The 15642-nt window shown below is 42.6% G+C and overlaps 1 protein-coding gene across 6 annotated transcripts in view; it reads right to left on the reverse strand.

Moving 5' to 3' along the window:
* The window catches only part of LOC149459085 (latent-transforming growth factor beta-binding protein 3-like), a 999560-nt gene that overhangs the window by 381806 nt on the left and 602112 nt on the right, over positions 1-15642 (reverse strand). The window lies entirely within an intron of this gene.

A 15642-nucleotide genomic window follows, 5' to 3' on the forward strand; every position in this document is an offset into this window, starting at 1 on the left:
CATCAGTGCCACCTATCAGTGCCCATCAGTGCAGCCTATCAGTGCCCATCACTGCAGCCACATTAGCTCACATCAGTGAAGGAAAAAAATCCCTTATTTACAAAATTTTATAACAAAAACTAATTGTTTTTTTTTTCAAAATTTCCAGTGGTTTTTGGTCTGTTTAGCAAAGAATAAAAAAAAACAGACGTGATTAAATACCACCAAAGGAAAGCTCTATCTGTCTCAAAAAAATGATAAAAATTTCATATGGGTACAGTGCTGCATGACCGCGCAGTTGTCATTCAAAGTGTGACAGCGCTGAAAGCTGAAAATTGGCCTGGGCAGGAAGGGGGTATATGTGCCATGTAGGCTAGTGGTTAAATAGTGACTCCGGCTTGTACAGATGCCCTGTTAATTTGTTCTCTTGCCTCAGGTTCTATGTGTATATTTGGAGTCAAAGCTATCTCCTTCCTGGAATCTCCCATTTGTGTCACCTGGAGAGTATACTGAGATTGCTTATGACCTTGGGGACGGTCCTTACAATTGTTTATCTGTACTCCTTTTTATTGTTCCTGGGGGACCTCTTGAATGGTACTGGGATGTTCCTGCTTATGCAATGTTCAGGGACCCTCTCCTGATCCAGGGATGCTCTGTGTTACTATCCGGATGGTGATTTCAAGGATTTTGGAACCCTCATCAGTTTGTCTACTCGGAAGGATTCTCAGCTTCAAGAAGTTACTTGGAATCAAGAAGTAGGAGTACCAGACTCTCAAGTTGCGGTTCTAGGGACTAAAACTGCTCTTGTCGCATTGATGTTTGGGGACAGGCAGAGTAGTAGTAGTTTTGTTTTGTTTGGTTGTGCCTGCTTGGTCTCTCCTCCTGCTAATTTCTGCCACATGACGGTTTTACCCTTTTCTCTCCCTCTATTGCTTCTCACCTTTTTTCATTTCTTAAGACTGCTCCTGCTTACTGCTCTCATGGCCCCCCAAGAGCCTAAGGGTTTTGTTCCTGTGGTTGCATATTTTGGTACTATAAAGTATTATGACACTTGAGCTGATTTTGTGGAACATACGGGGCCTCAACAATAAATTCAAATTTTCTCTGATGTTTAAATACCTAAATTCCCTTAAGCCACATGTATTCTTTCTACAGGAAATGCACCTGACTGGTAGCAAAATTCTAGCTCTGAGTCGTTCTTGGGTTTGTCAGGTATTCCACGCCACATACTCCATGTATGCCTGGGGTGTTGCGATTTTAATTAACAAGTCCCTCTCATGTAGGGTGGAACAAGTAATCTCTGACAATGGCGGCAGATACATTATCCTACTCCTGAAAATTAATGCTGTCCTGTGGGGCTTTATCAATGTGTATCTGCCCCCGCCTGTGGATTGCTCACTACTCTACACAATTTTCCATAAATTAGCCCCATATCAGGTTAAACACCTCCTGACTGGAGGCGATTTTAATTCTGTATTAGACCCGGACCTTGACACTTCCGATCCGCAATGTGTAGTATCTTTGGATCTCCAGAATTGGAAGCATACCTTTGCTCTTACTGAGCTTTGGAGGTGGAAACATCCGGGTACCTCCATATTCTCATGTCTGTCGGCTCCACATCGTTCAGGCTCCGATATAGATCTAGCATTTGGTAGTGTAACAGTCTTGTCCAAGTTGTCTGGGGCCTCATATATTCCATCCGGTCTTTCTGATCATTCTCCATTAGAAATATGTTTAAGTATGGGATCTCCAAGGGACCCAGGTTTATGGAGATTAGCTCCTCAATGGGTACATAATGAAAAGGTAACTGTGGGCAGCACAGTGGCTAAATGGTTAGCACTTCTGCCTGACAGCACTAGGGTCGTTGGTTCGAATCCCAGCCATGGCACCACCTGCCTGGAGTTTGCATGTTTTCCCTGTGCCTGCATGGGTTTCCTCCAGGCACTCCGATTTCCTCCCACATTCCAAAGACATGCTGGTAGGTTAATTAGATCCTATCCAAATTGGCCCTAGTATGTGTACAGTATGTATGAATGTGAGTTAGGGACCTTAGATTGTACGCCCCTTGAGGGTTAGGGACTGATGTGAATGTACAATATATATATGTAAAGCGCTGCGTAAATTGATGGCGCTATATAAGTACCTGAAATAAATAAATAACTGATCTCCCTGCACATGACATCGTTTTGGTCAACTAATGAGAACTCTGCTGTGGGAGACGTTCAAGGCCACTACACAGGGAGAATATATTTACGCCATTTAAACGTCTCACGTAGATCATGGGGCCCAACAGACCCACCTAGAGCAGTGTGAGTCTGAGGCTGCCTCAGCTTTTGCTGCAGATCCTACAAAAGATGCTTATCTCCAGCTGGCACAGGGTAGAAGGGATTTGAGTCTTCATTATGTTACATTCACCTGGTCTGATACTCAATTGTTTGCATTTCGGCTCTTTGAGCATAGTGACAAAAATGGGAGGCTTTTGGCTAACTTGGTGGCAAACCCCCTTCTCCAAACAGTGGTCTCAGCACTTCGGTCTCCCATGGGAGAGCTAATCACAGAACCTACAGCCATACTTCATGAATTTTTTAATTTCTATAGCTCATTGTATAGTCAACCCACTGCTTTATCTAGCTCAGTTATACTTCAGGAGCTCTCTTTCCTTGCCCACTCTTGGCCCTGGGGAGGCGGAGGCACTGGAGGCTCCCATCTCCACCCTTGAAATAGAGAATGCCATAGGTTCTTTCCCTAATGGTAAGTCTCTGGGCCCAGATGGTATACCAGGGGAATGGTATAAGTCGTATCTTAAGATCCTGGCCCCCAAATTACAACACCTGTTTGCTGCCTGTCTGGAAGATGAGGAATTACCTGGGTCCATGTTTCAGGCACATATTTTTCTCATCCCCAAGCCAGGGAAGGACCCTACTTTATGTGCATCAAACAGGCCGATCTTCCTTCTGAACTATGATCTTAAGATTCTAACAAAGGGGGTAGGGGGCGAAGCCTGAACATGGCGGTTCAGGAGAGCACGATGCAAGTGCTCTCCGACAAACCTTCGCTTCCAGCCACCCCAAGAGCCCTCCTAATGGAAGACACCAGAGACCTACCTGGGTGAGGGGGTTCTCCGGTGGAGCTGTGCCGGTTCTGTGGACGGGGATCGAGAGAGCGATGTCATGGAAATTTTGTATTTTTGGTTGAACTTTAAATGTGTCATATATTGGTGTTATTCATATGTCTCTCCTGTGGCTTAATTAAAGCTCTGAAGGCTGCAATTGGGCCATGCGCATGTGCAATGTATGTGTTACAGTACTCAGCTCGGTAATGGATGAGATGGCAGATCTGCGCTTATAGACCGGCGTGTATACCGCCACGGCATTCGATGCGAATGCCGCCGGCGGTAGGTCACGGGCCTGTATCCACATATCAGCAGCATAGTACCACATGGACCTCGTAAGTCTAGGCGCCAGGCAATGCGAACTCCGCGTGTAGGCTCATGGATATCTCTACAACCACTACCGACCTGAACTGTATCTGGATGGATGTGTTTTAATAAAGATCGTATCGGGCCCATTCAGATACAGACTGATGTTTAATCTAGGGGATGCTTGTACAGAGAATTTACATATCACTAGCAGCTAGTAGGACAGGAAGTCTGCTCTCCTCAGAGCATGGGGGGGGGAGGGGAGGACTGGTGTAAAGGGGGAAGTCTGCTCTCCTCAGAGCTCATGGAGGGAGGGGAGGACTGGTGATAGATAAAAGGAAAGGCTATGCTCCAATCGGAATGTACATCCTGTGTATGGGCACTCCCCATTGCATTGTTCTGTGGGAGGGGATTGACCGGACTCATGTGGGGGGCGTGTGTGTGTTTGTAATAAAACCAGAGGCTGAGAATGAAAACTTCCTCTATGTGAATTCGAACAGCAACCTGAGAGTGTCGTGTGATCATTTCCAGGTATAGGGAGCTCCATTTCCTCACATCTCAACAGAGCTAACCCAGTTGGAGGCACAGCAATCGTGGGGCTAAGCTGCAGTCGTGGTAAGCGAGATTCGCACAGCTTTATGGGGGACTTCTGCGCATCCAACTGCGAGTACTCACGGTAAGGAAAAATTTGTTAAAAGTGAATTTCCAAGACAGCGGGCCCCGGGATTTCCTGTGACGTGCTGGCGGAGACACAGGACGGAGCATCGGAGTGACGAGGCTAGACCACATGGTCAGCCACGAAGGAGCTCTGGGAGGAGGAGAAGCCGGCCGGTGTCCCGAGAGGAGGAGATGCTGACCCGCTCCCTAACTCGTCTCCCAGCCTGTACGTTAGTTCGTCGGTATGTCAGAGGTCTACAGACAGCCACACAAAGAAGAGACCCTGGAGGAATCCCCCCTATAAATTGAACAGAGGAGGAATATCGGTTAACTGCAGCCTGGAGCCGCCTCACAGGAGAACTGAGAGAAAGGAGGGTGAGTGAGAATGGCCTAGGCTAGCTGCATATTGGACTGTGTGAAATATTTAAATACTCAGTAAAAGAGAAAAGGGGGATTCCCAGGGGATGTGAAGATGTAAAAGAGGAAATGGGGTTAACTGGCCTTAGAAGAGGATATGAATGTGTAAATGGACAAGTAGTAGATCAAATCTGGCTTCCTTGTACATAGTTTTAATACTTACTTACCCTGGTTTCCTAGAAAACAACAAGTTTCACAAGAAGATATGAAGAACAAAAGCGCTAAAGGAAGTGGGCTCAAAGGGTCCCAAACTGGCACGATCAAAAAATACACGTCCCAGGGAAATGTGACTCTAGAAAGGCCCCATGGTGGAAGCGAAAAAGGGGAAATGGAAATTAGCTTGGAAAATAGCCCCAGATTATCTCTGGGAATGAATAGTAGTAGTCAACAAATGATAGAAAATATGGCGAGGAAAGAACTTTAAAGTGATCTACAAGTACCAAATAAAAAAGAAATGGCAGAAATGTTAAAAAATCTGGAAAAAGCAATAAAGCAAGAAATGTCAACTATTCGGAAAGATTTGGGGCATTTGTTAATGAGAGTGGAAGAAACGGAGGAAAAAGTTAAAAATCATGCCCAAAATATTTCCGAATTAGAAAAAAGGACAATTACTATTGGGGAAGTTCAGAAAAAATTACTTTATAAGATAGAGGTACAAGAAAACAGGGACAGAAGGAGTAATTTTAGGATACGAGGAGTCCCAGAGATTTCAAAAGGGGAAGAATTACAAGAATTCGTTTGTAAAATCTTAAACTCCATAATGGACAGACCTGATACAGAGTTGGTTAATTGGATGGAATTAAACAGGAAAGTTTGAACAAGGAAATGGGAAGGAAAAACCGAGAGACATAATTGTGCAATTCCATAAGTATGGGGATAAGGAAGAGATTTGGAGGAAGATCAAGGGAAGAACAACTATTAGGTATGGAAAAATAAACATTCAGATTTTTGTGGATTTAACACCTGAGACTTTGTGGAGAAGGAGATCTTTGAAACCTCTGTTAGAGCAGATGAGAAAACAGAATGTGCATTATAGATGGGGTACTCCAGCGTGCCTAATTGGATGGAAGAACGGAGTTACAGCTTATCTGAGATTCCCTGAGGACTTGAGAGACTTCTGTGACAGATTTGATTTGCAAAGAATAGAGATTCCTGGATGGGAAGAAGAGGGAGAAATAGGAGTTATGGGAAAGGAGGGCTGGCAGTTTGTTAGAAGGGGGAAGTAAGGAGGAGAGGGGGTGAGGGTTTCTTCCTCCTCGTTATGGTATCTCTTCTAGAGTTCCGTGTTTAAGCTTTCGGTGTAAATTTATTGAGCTAATTAGAGGGTAATTGGGGAGGTTGGAAGGAGGGAGAGCCGCTCATGGGCAGAGTTTAGCCCCAAGGTTGGAATCAAAGGTGGGTTTGGTCCCACAAATGATTAGTAGGCAAACTAGAGGCCTAAAAATGTGTAGGGTAGTAAAAGGGGGGGAGCTGGGTGGGGGATGGGAGGGAATGGACTGGTAGAGGGGTAGTATAGAAAGGGGGGAGGGGTATTAAGGCTAACACTCTGCATGATGAGAGAAGGTATAAAAGTAAAGAGTGAGGAAGAGAGGGGAGGGAGGTGAAGAAAAGAGGTATAAGAAGGATGGAAGAACTACAGTTTATAACTTATAATGTAAATGGGTTGAATTGTCCTCGGAAAAGATTTAGGTTATTTAAGGAATTACAACAGAGAGTATCTTCGGTGGTTTTTTTGCAGGAGACACATTTTGAGATAGAGTCAAATGTTAAGTTGAATTCTAGATATTATCCAACATGGTACTATGCAGATTCCCCAATTAAGAGAGCAAAGGGAGTGACAATAGGGTTTGCAAAGAATATAAGCTTTGAGTTGGAGGATAGAAAGATAGATCCTGAAGGGAGATTTTTATTTTTAAAAGGTAAACTACAAGAAATTGAGTGTACAGTAGCTAATATTTATTGCCCAAATAAGAGACTAGAGATATTTCTAAAAGGTGTACTGAAAAAATTGATGGATTTTAAAAAAGGTCGCTTGATATTGGCTGGGGACTTCAATTTCTGTATGGATCCACAAATGGATGCAACCTCTTCTGGGCAGAGAGAAGGAGGTGGGTCTCTGAGAATATGGAAGAAGGTGATACATGAGTGCCAACTGGTGGACATCTGGAGAATTAGGCATATGAAGGATAGAGACTATACACAAATGCACACGAGACGTATTCGAGATTGGATTACATATTGGTAGAGCATCAACTCATTGAGTTTTTGGTCAAAGTAGAAATAGAAGCAATGTCTTTTTCAGATCATGCCCCTGTTAAAATGAAACTAGAGTGAGGAAGGCGGTTGACGGGAGGTTCAGGATGGAAGTTGAATGAGGCACTTCTCCTGGATAAAGAGACTGATCAGAAGATTGGGGTAGAGATTGATGCATTTTTTTAGGGAGAACGATACAGGAGACGTGTCAGTAGCTACAGTGTGGGAGTCCCAAAAGGCTTACATAAGAGGAATTCTGATTGCGATTGGGGCAAAAAAGAAAAGAGAAGAGAGAAACTTAATGGGCTTTTAAAGGAAATATTTGATTTGAAACAGATACACAAACATAGAATAACAAAAGAAATAAGACAGAAGGTAATAAAAAAGAAAGAAGAACTAGAGATTTTGATGGAAGAGAAGAGCCTTCAATAAAGTGTTACGTGAGAGGTACAGATGGAGAGATAGACTAGGAAAGTACTTAATGAGAGCCCTGAGGTAAAAGAAAAATAGGAATTATATAGAAAAAATAAAAAACTCCAAGGGAGAATTGGTTCATTCAACTAAAGAGATTGCTAAGGTGTTTAAGAAATATTACAGTAAGTTGTATAATATTATCTCCCATGACTCTCTAAATAATACTGGAGATGCGAATATCGAAAAAAGGATATATTTAAAAAACGCAGGAAAAAGCCCAGGGCCAGATGGTTATACTGTGAGGTACTTTAAAAAATACAATGAATTGTTAATACCTAAATTGAAGATATACATGCATGCCTTGGGGGGGGGGAGATGGAAATGAGGCGAGAATCTCTACAGGCTCATGTGGTGCTTATCCAAAAGGAAGGAAAAGATGCTTCTCAGTGTTCTAGTTATAGACCAAATTCATTATTGAACACAGATACTAAGCTATATGCAAAGATCTTAGCAAATGGGCTGAAAGATTTATTGCCTGAATGGATACATGGGGATCAGGTGGGATTTGTTCCGAGGAGGGAGGGCAGAGACAATGGGTTGAGATCTTTGTTGCTCATTCAGAAAAGTAGAAAGGGAAAAACTGGTGGTGGTGCTTTCAATCGATGCTGAAAAAACATTTGGTAGAGTTGATTGGGGCTTCATGATGGACACTCTGGAAGCCCTGGGGATGGGAGTAAGAATGAGAGAGTGGATAGGAAAGTTGTATAGGAGCCCTTTGCAGTTATTATGGTAAATGGGGAGACATCGGAGTCTATTGGGATGTCAAATGGAACAAGACAGGGCTGCCCACTGTCCCCATTGTTGTATGTTTTGTCATTGGAATCTTTACTGTCAACAATTAGGAAGAATATAGATATAAAGCGAATACAAATAGGAGGCATAGAACATAAAGTGGCTGCCTTTGCGGATGATCTGTTGTTTTATGTGGGAAACCCCAGGATAACACTCCCAAATTTAATGAAGATGTTGAAGGAATATGGGGAGCAATCAAACTTAAAAATCAACCCAACAAAACTGAGATTTTAAATATAAATCTTTCAAATAGTGAAAAAGAAAAGATACAAAAAGAATTCCCCTTTATATGGAAAGATAGAGAAATAAAATATTGAGGGGTAAAACTCACTGCTTCATATAAGAACCTGTATAAATCAAATTACATTTCACTGTCAAATGAGATTAAGGAGGAATTAAAGAAATTAGGAGGAGGAAACCCGTCATGGAAAGGACGCATAAATCTGATAAAAATGGTAATTGTACCCAAAATCCTATATAGATTTCAAATGATCCCAATTAAACTCCCAGAGGTTTTCTTAAAGGCAATTAAAAAAATGATAACAAGACATATATGGAAGAATAAAAAACCTAGAACATCCTATGAATTGTTAAGTAGAAATAAAGAGAAGGGTGGATTGGGAGTGCCAGATATTAAGAGATACTATAGAGCAGTAGTTTTAACGAGAATTTTTGATTGGACACATAATCCAAACGGGAAAAGTTGGGTCAAAATTGAAAATGAATTTAGTGGAACCAAAAATTATATGGGTGCCAACACAATATAGAAGATTAAAAGATAGCACAAGTTTATATACTTTAAATGTTTTAAGTATGTGGGATATATTGCACAAACATATGAAGTGGGATTTTAATTCTTTATTAATGCCACTAAGGAACACAGAGTTTTTTCCTCCAGGTAGTGAGGAGATTACAGGAAAATGGTTTAAGAAGGAGGATGTCCAGTTGAGAGACATAATGGTGTGGGGGGGGAATTGAGAACACTTAAGGATTTAGAAAAGGAAAAGGGGGAAATTATCACTAAGATAGATGAGTGGCGGTATCACCAAATAAAACATTTTGTTGGGAATCTTCTGAAACCCTTGAGATCTAGAAAGGACTGGAATTTGTTCGAGAGGTTGTTGGAATCACAGGGAGATGGGAAACACGGCACTGCTAAAATATATAAGATTCTCACTGAATTAGACATAAACACAAAGCCAATGTATATAGCAAAATGGGAAAGAGATTTGGGGGTTGGGATAGAAGAGGATAAACAGAAGAAAATTTATAGATTAACTCACGAGAATATAAGTATGCGAGAGGTGGAAATAAATTATAAGTGTTTGATAAGATGGCACATTACACCGAAAGTTGAACATAACATGAGTGGGAAGAATTCACCGTGGTGTTGGCGGGGGTGTGGAGAGATAGGCACGTTATATCACATATGGTGGGAGTGTCCAAAAATTCAAGTATTTTGGCAGATAATAGTTCATTTAATTGGAATGATTACTGGGACGAATATGGGATTGGATCCAGAGACTTGTCTATTACATAGTACAGAGTTATCAGTGAATAAATACAAGGAATCGGGTATATGGGACTATCTAAATGCAGCAAAAGGTTTGATACCCAAGTCTTGGCATAAGATAGAGGTGCCAAAGGAAGAAGATTGGGTAGATAGAGTGAACCAGATTTGTAGAATAGAGAAACTTTATCATATGCAGGAAGACAAGATGGGGTTATATTATGTGAAATGGAAAAAATGGGAGGAATTTGTACTGAAGGCGAAAGATATGAAGCTTTAGGGTGTGATATGTGAAAGAGCCTCTTACTTTTGTAGGGAAGACATCGAGAAACGCAGGGTGGGTAGTATGGGGGGGCGGGGGGGGCGGGATTAAAGGGAAGTTAGTTGGGAGGGGGTGGGAAATAGATATAGAAAGGGAACAAAAATAATGGTTTTGTATATTTTATGACAATATGATGGAAATATGTATTTTATCTAGAAAACTAATAAATATTTAAATGGAAAAAAAAAAAAGATTCTAACAAAGGTCCTGGCCACCAGGTTGATAGGAGTCCTGCCTTCATTAATACATATAGATCAGACTGGCTTCATGCCAGGTAAGTCCACAGATATAAACCTTTGTCGAGTGCTTACCCATCTCCAACTCCCTGCTGAGGATTCTGTAAGCCAAGTTCTGATGGCCCTAGATATTGAGAAGGCTTTTGACTCTGTATGCTGGCAGTTTTTGTCCGTGGATTTTCAGGTTATGGGTTTTGGTCCTTTATTCCGTAAATGGATTAGAATATTATACAAGACACCGATGGCTCAGATTAAGTTGGGAGGTATGCTGTCTGAGGCTTTCCCGATAGGGAGGGGTATGCGACAGGGTTGCCCCTTGTCTCCATCTCTTTTTGCTCTGGTGATGGAGCCTTTGGCAGCTGGTTTGAGACTGTCTGACAGGGTTTGGGGCATTTGTGTGGGTACCATAACTGAGAAACTAGCATTGTATGCTGATGACTTGGTTATTTTTCTCCATGACCCACGACCCTCCCTTGGCAAATTTATCTGGCTTGAAAGTGAACTGGGGGAAGACCCTTATACTACCTATAGACAAAGAGGCCAGCAAAATGGCAGATGTGACCCTTCCCTTACCCTGGACTGCCTCCCTGCGTAATCTTGGGATTACCATATCTCCGAATGTGATTGACTACATCAAATTAAACTTATGCCCCCTCTTTTCCTCTACCAGACTCCAGTTGAAGACATGGAGCAATCAACCTCTAACGCTTATCGGTATAATAAATCTAATTAGAATTAAAATACTCCCTATATGGTTGTACATGCAAAGCAACTCTCCCATCTGGATTCTGAAGGTCTTCTTTAAGGAACTTGATTCCATTAATTCGTACTTTCTTTGGGGATCGGGTGCCCCGAGATTTAGTAGAGTGACCCTATGTAGACCTTGGACTCAGGGGGCTCTGGCATGTCTGGACTTCCAGGCTTATTTCATAGTGGCTCTACTCACTCATACCCACAACTGGTTGGTTTCGGACTATTCTAACTCCTGAATAGTATTGGAGGTGGCTTATTTGGGGTCCTATGAAGCATGGAGAAACCTACTGTATAGAGGCACTAGGGCTCCTTTTCTACTCACTCTATCTATGAAGACTGTGGTCAGGGCATGGCAGTGGGTTCTAGACAAACATCCTCATACCACTGACACTTGGTCGCCTGATACTCCCTTATGGCTCAATCCACGGCTTCCAGAATTCCAGTCCATCCCAGATACTGGGGCGTGGGCCTCCTGCGGAATCAAAACTTTGAAGCACATCTGTGAAGGGGGCACTCTTAGGTCATTTAATGCTCTGAAACTGCAGTTTGGTCTCCCTAACACCCATTTTTTCCGCTACCTCCAGATTCGGCACGCCTTTTCTTCTCAGTTTGAATCAGCTTGCATGGTTCTGGAAAGATCTGACATAGAATCCCTGTTAAGAGAAGACCCCCTAGTTAAACCTCTTTCTCAGATATAAAAAGCCTTACTTCCTTCCGTTCATGTGGGGTTGAAGGGCTTGCACTCTAAGTGGCGGGCTCACTTTCCGTAGATGGATGCAGAGGACTGGGAGGATATTTGGGAGTACCCATTTCAGCAATTGGTGGTGGTCAGTGATAGACTTATATATTTCAAATTATTACACAGGACGTATTATATGCCCCAGCATTTAAATAGAATTTATGCAGGGGCCCATCCCCACTGCTGGAAATGTGCCCAACCGGATGCTCTGAACATAATCTAAGTCACAACAATAGAAGAACACAGTCTGCTGAACATAATATTACACAAACATTAGATGTTGCCATGGTTTAATTGCACATAACATGTAAACATTCACAGTGCAGGGAGGAAAAAGTATGTGAGGCCCTAGCTTAATGACTTCTCCCAGAGTTAATTGGAGCCAGGAGTGAGCCAACCTTGACTCCAATCAGTGTGATGATATTGGATGTGTTACTGACAGCTGTCCTGCCCTTAAAAAACACACACCTGTTTTGGGTTTACTGGTTTCAAGAAGCACTGTCTGATGTGAACCATGCCTCGCAGAAAAGAGCTCTCAGAAGATCTACGATCAAGAATTGTTGACTTGCATGAAGCTGGAAAGGGTTACAAAAGTATCTCCAAAAGCCTTGATGTTCATGTGTCCATGATAAGACAGACTGTCCACAAATGGAGAAAGTTTAGCACTGTTGCTACTCTCCCTAGGCGTGGTCGTCCTGTAAAAATGACTGCAAGAGCACAGCGCAGAATGCTGCATGAGGTAAAGAAGAATCCCAGAGTGTCAGCTAAAGACCTACAGAAATCTCTGGCACATGCTAACATTTTTGTTGACACATCTACAATAAGGAAAACATTAAACAAGAATGGAGTACATGGGAGGACACCACGGAGGAAGCCATTGCTGTCCAAAAAGAATATTGCAGCACGTTTGAAGTTTGCAAAAGAGCACCTGGATGTACCACAGCACTACTGGCAAAATATACTGTGGACAGATGAAACCAAGATTGAGTTGTTTGGGAAGAACACACAACACTATGTGTGGAGAAAAAAAAGGCAGAGCACACCTACATCAAAACCTCATCCCCACTGTAAAACATAGCGGAGGGAGCATCATGGTTTGGGGCTGCTTTGCTGCCTCAGGGCCTGGACGGATTGTTGTCATTGATGGGAAAATTAATTCCAGAGTTTATCAAGACATTTTGCAGGAAAATGTACGACCATCTGTCCGCCAACTGAAGCTCTGCAGAGGATGGGTGATGCAACAGGACAATGACCCAAAGCATACAAGTAATTCAACAAAACAATGGCTGCAACAACACAGAATACACCTTCTGGAGTGGCCCAGTCAGAGTCCTGACCTCAACCTGATTGAAATGCTGTGGCATGACCTTAAGAGAGCGATTCACACCAGACATCTCAAGAATATTGCTAAACTGAAACAGTTTTGTGAAGAGGAGTGGTCCAAAATTACTCCAGATCGTTGTGCAGGTCTGATCTGCAACTACAGGAATTGTTTGGTTAAGGTTATTGCTGCCAAAGGAGGGTCAACCAGTCATTAAGCTAGGGCCTCACATACTTTTTCCTCCCTGCACTGTGAATGTTTACATGTTATGTGCAATTAAACTGTGATGGATTTGGTAAAATGCCTATTTCGTTTCCTATTGAATATATATATATATACGCTATTTCTATAAGTTTTATAAATATTTACTTTTATACTTTAATACATATGTTGTGTGAATATTTTCTGCCTGCTGGGCTTTGTGGTACTTTAAGAAATCCTTGCTTAAGAAATATTTGCTCACAGGAACAGACCCCCTCCCATCGTGTGATTTGGAAGACAAAAGAATGTTTTTCTCTTTTTAAGATAAGACTGAAGAAGATCACACCTATACCATGACGGAGATTGTTTTCGTGTAAAGTGACCAATCAAAGACTAATATAATGCTTATGCTGTTATCACGTGTTGTTCGATTCATTTTTCATATATAAGCTCACGGTTTCATTTCAATAAATTAGAGAGAAGTTTTCACAGACCAAACGTGTCAGTGTGAGTTTCTTTATGTGCGCACATTCCAAAAGCTGGCCAGCGTCATAAATTTTGGACAGGAACAGATAAGCACTGGATGATTAAGTCCAAGACTAAAACAATTTGGTGCCAAGAAACCCGGGAACTGAATAATGAACCTGCAGCCAGCCGCCATGAAAAGGCGTTCGGTGTCAGTCAAACTGGACAGGCCGGAGAGCTTGATCACCTCTCGGAGCATGGTAAGATATATTTTGCTATCTTACCATTGCTTATCCTGTCTTTGTTGTTGATTCATACCTGTGCCTAGTACGGCTGCTAAAGGTCAATAAAGGCAGGTAACCTTGTATGCCCGGAGTTTATTTAAATATACCTGCATGTGCTTATCTGTTACCTGGGTCTCTGTTGTGTGTTTTTATGTATCAGTCTTGAGGTGGAAGAGGAGTGGACCTACTGAGGGTTTTGACACATAATTTCTCTGGGTGTGTGGTAACCTTGTGTGTTGACCACAACAGAGGAGGTGTCGGATATGCGTCACGGTAGTGTGACAGCGGGTGCCCTAGCCATTTTTGGGGCTAGGAAGAGTTACTCAGTGATCTGTACTCATGGCCCACCAAGATAGACTGCTATGTTATGTCCTAAATGTGTGTCTGTAAGCTAATGTTTGCCATTCATAACAGAAGGTTGGGGTTTGTTAAGGGTTAAGGAAAGTCTGGACAGCAGCCTGTGAAGTGTCTTAGATTCCTGTTAGGAAGGACAGAGAAGGGGGGAGGAGATGGGTCAGACGCTGATAAGACCCCTAGAAAGGAATGTTAGCACGTGACCTGGTTGCAGAGAGAGAAAAGGAAAAGTATGTGGAATTAAAGATAAGGAGGTATGGCGGAAAAAAAAAAAAAAAAAAGAAGAAAGATGTCTTAGTTGACAAACATGTGCTGAGGACAGCAAGAAGTTTGGTATAATGTAGCCGAAGTTATCCACAAAGAGTAGTGGACAGAACAGGTATTGCTACAGGGGAAAAAATAAAAAATAAACTGTTTGTGTACCATTAATGTGTTAAAATATTGAAAAGGATTACTGGCATGTCATATTGTGAAGGAAGTGAAGCAGTTAAAGTTATAGTAAGTAGCAAAAGTTTGTAAGCTGAAGGTCAGGACTGGCATGAATCATTGTAGGAACAGAGAGGAATGTTATGTGATAAAGGTTTGCTGAACGTGACAGAAGTTTTGTACAGAACTGGAAAAGTGTTGTATAAAGAAGGATAGTTGGAAGAAATTCAAGAAAATGGCAATTGTATAATGTATTTGTATTACAAAATTGTAATTGGAAGTTTGCTAAAACCACCGCCCTATGTTGGAATGTGGGGTGGAGGAGGGGAGGGACAGCCCTGCCCTTTGTCTAACGCTTACTTTATGCCCACCACCCCAGCCCTGCCCAGTGCACTTCCTGATGGCAGCCATCTTGCTGCTCCTGCTTTGTCCCTTCCTGCCCAGTACACTTCCTGCTAGCAGCCATCTTGCTACACCTGTGTTGTCACTTCCTGCCCAGCCCAGTGCACTTCCGTTCGCCGGCCATCTTGGTACACCCGGAAGGCCTAAATAAGGCATATACCCAGTTCTCCCTGTTCTAAACCAGGATGGTTCCTACCACACTCCCGTTTTCCCCAATATGGAAGTGTCACCTTCACAAGCCGGATACATGAATGACAATGTATTCGAGTCGGATGATCAACAACCTCAAGCAGGAAGGATGCCGTTAGGTATGACTCCCAAACCTATGTCAGATGTCCAATTGAATGACGATGCATCTGAATGGAGTGATCGACAGCTGCAAGCGACAAGGGCACCACTAGATTTGATTCCCAAACCCACGCACAGTGAAGTACAAACTAAACCGGAACAGTACACAAGACAACACCGACATTCAAGATTACCGGAAGGGGCACCGGTAATGTATGTCGCTTTTACCCCATCACAAGCAGCGGCCTTAGTGACGAGTCTGCCTGACCCAGAGAAACAGCCAATGCCCTTTTACCGCTGGGTAGTGCAGATACAAGAAACTTACTCAGCTGCTTGGAAAGACCTGCTCAG

The sequence above is a fragment of the Staurois parvus genome, unplaced genomic scaffold (assembly GCF_062004578.1).
Source record: "Staurois parvus isolate SC_StPar_1 unplaced genomic scaffold, SC_StPar_1.0 ptg000275l, whole genome shotgun sequence".
In the NCBI taxonomy this organism is placed as follows: Eukaryota; Metazoa; Chordata; class Amphibia; order Anura; family Ranidae; genus Staurois; species Staurois parvus.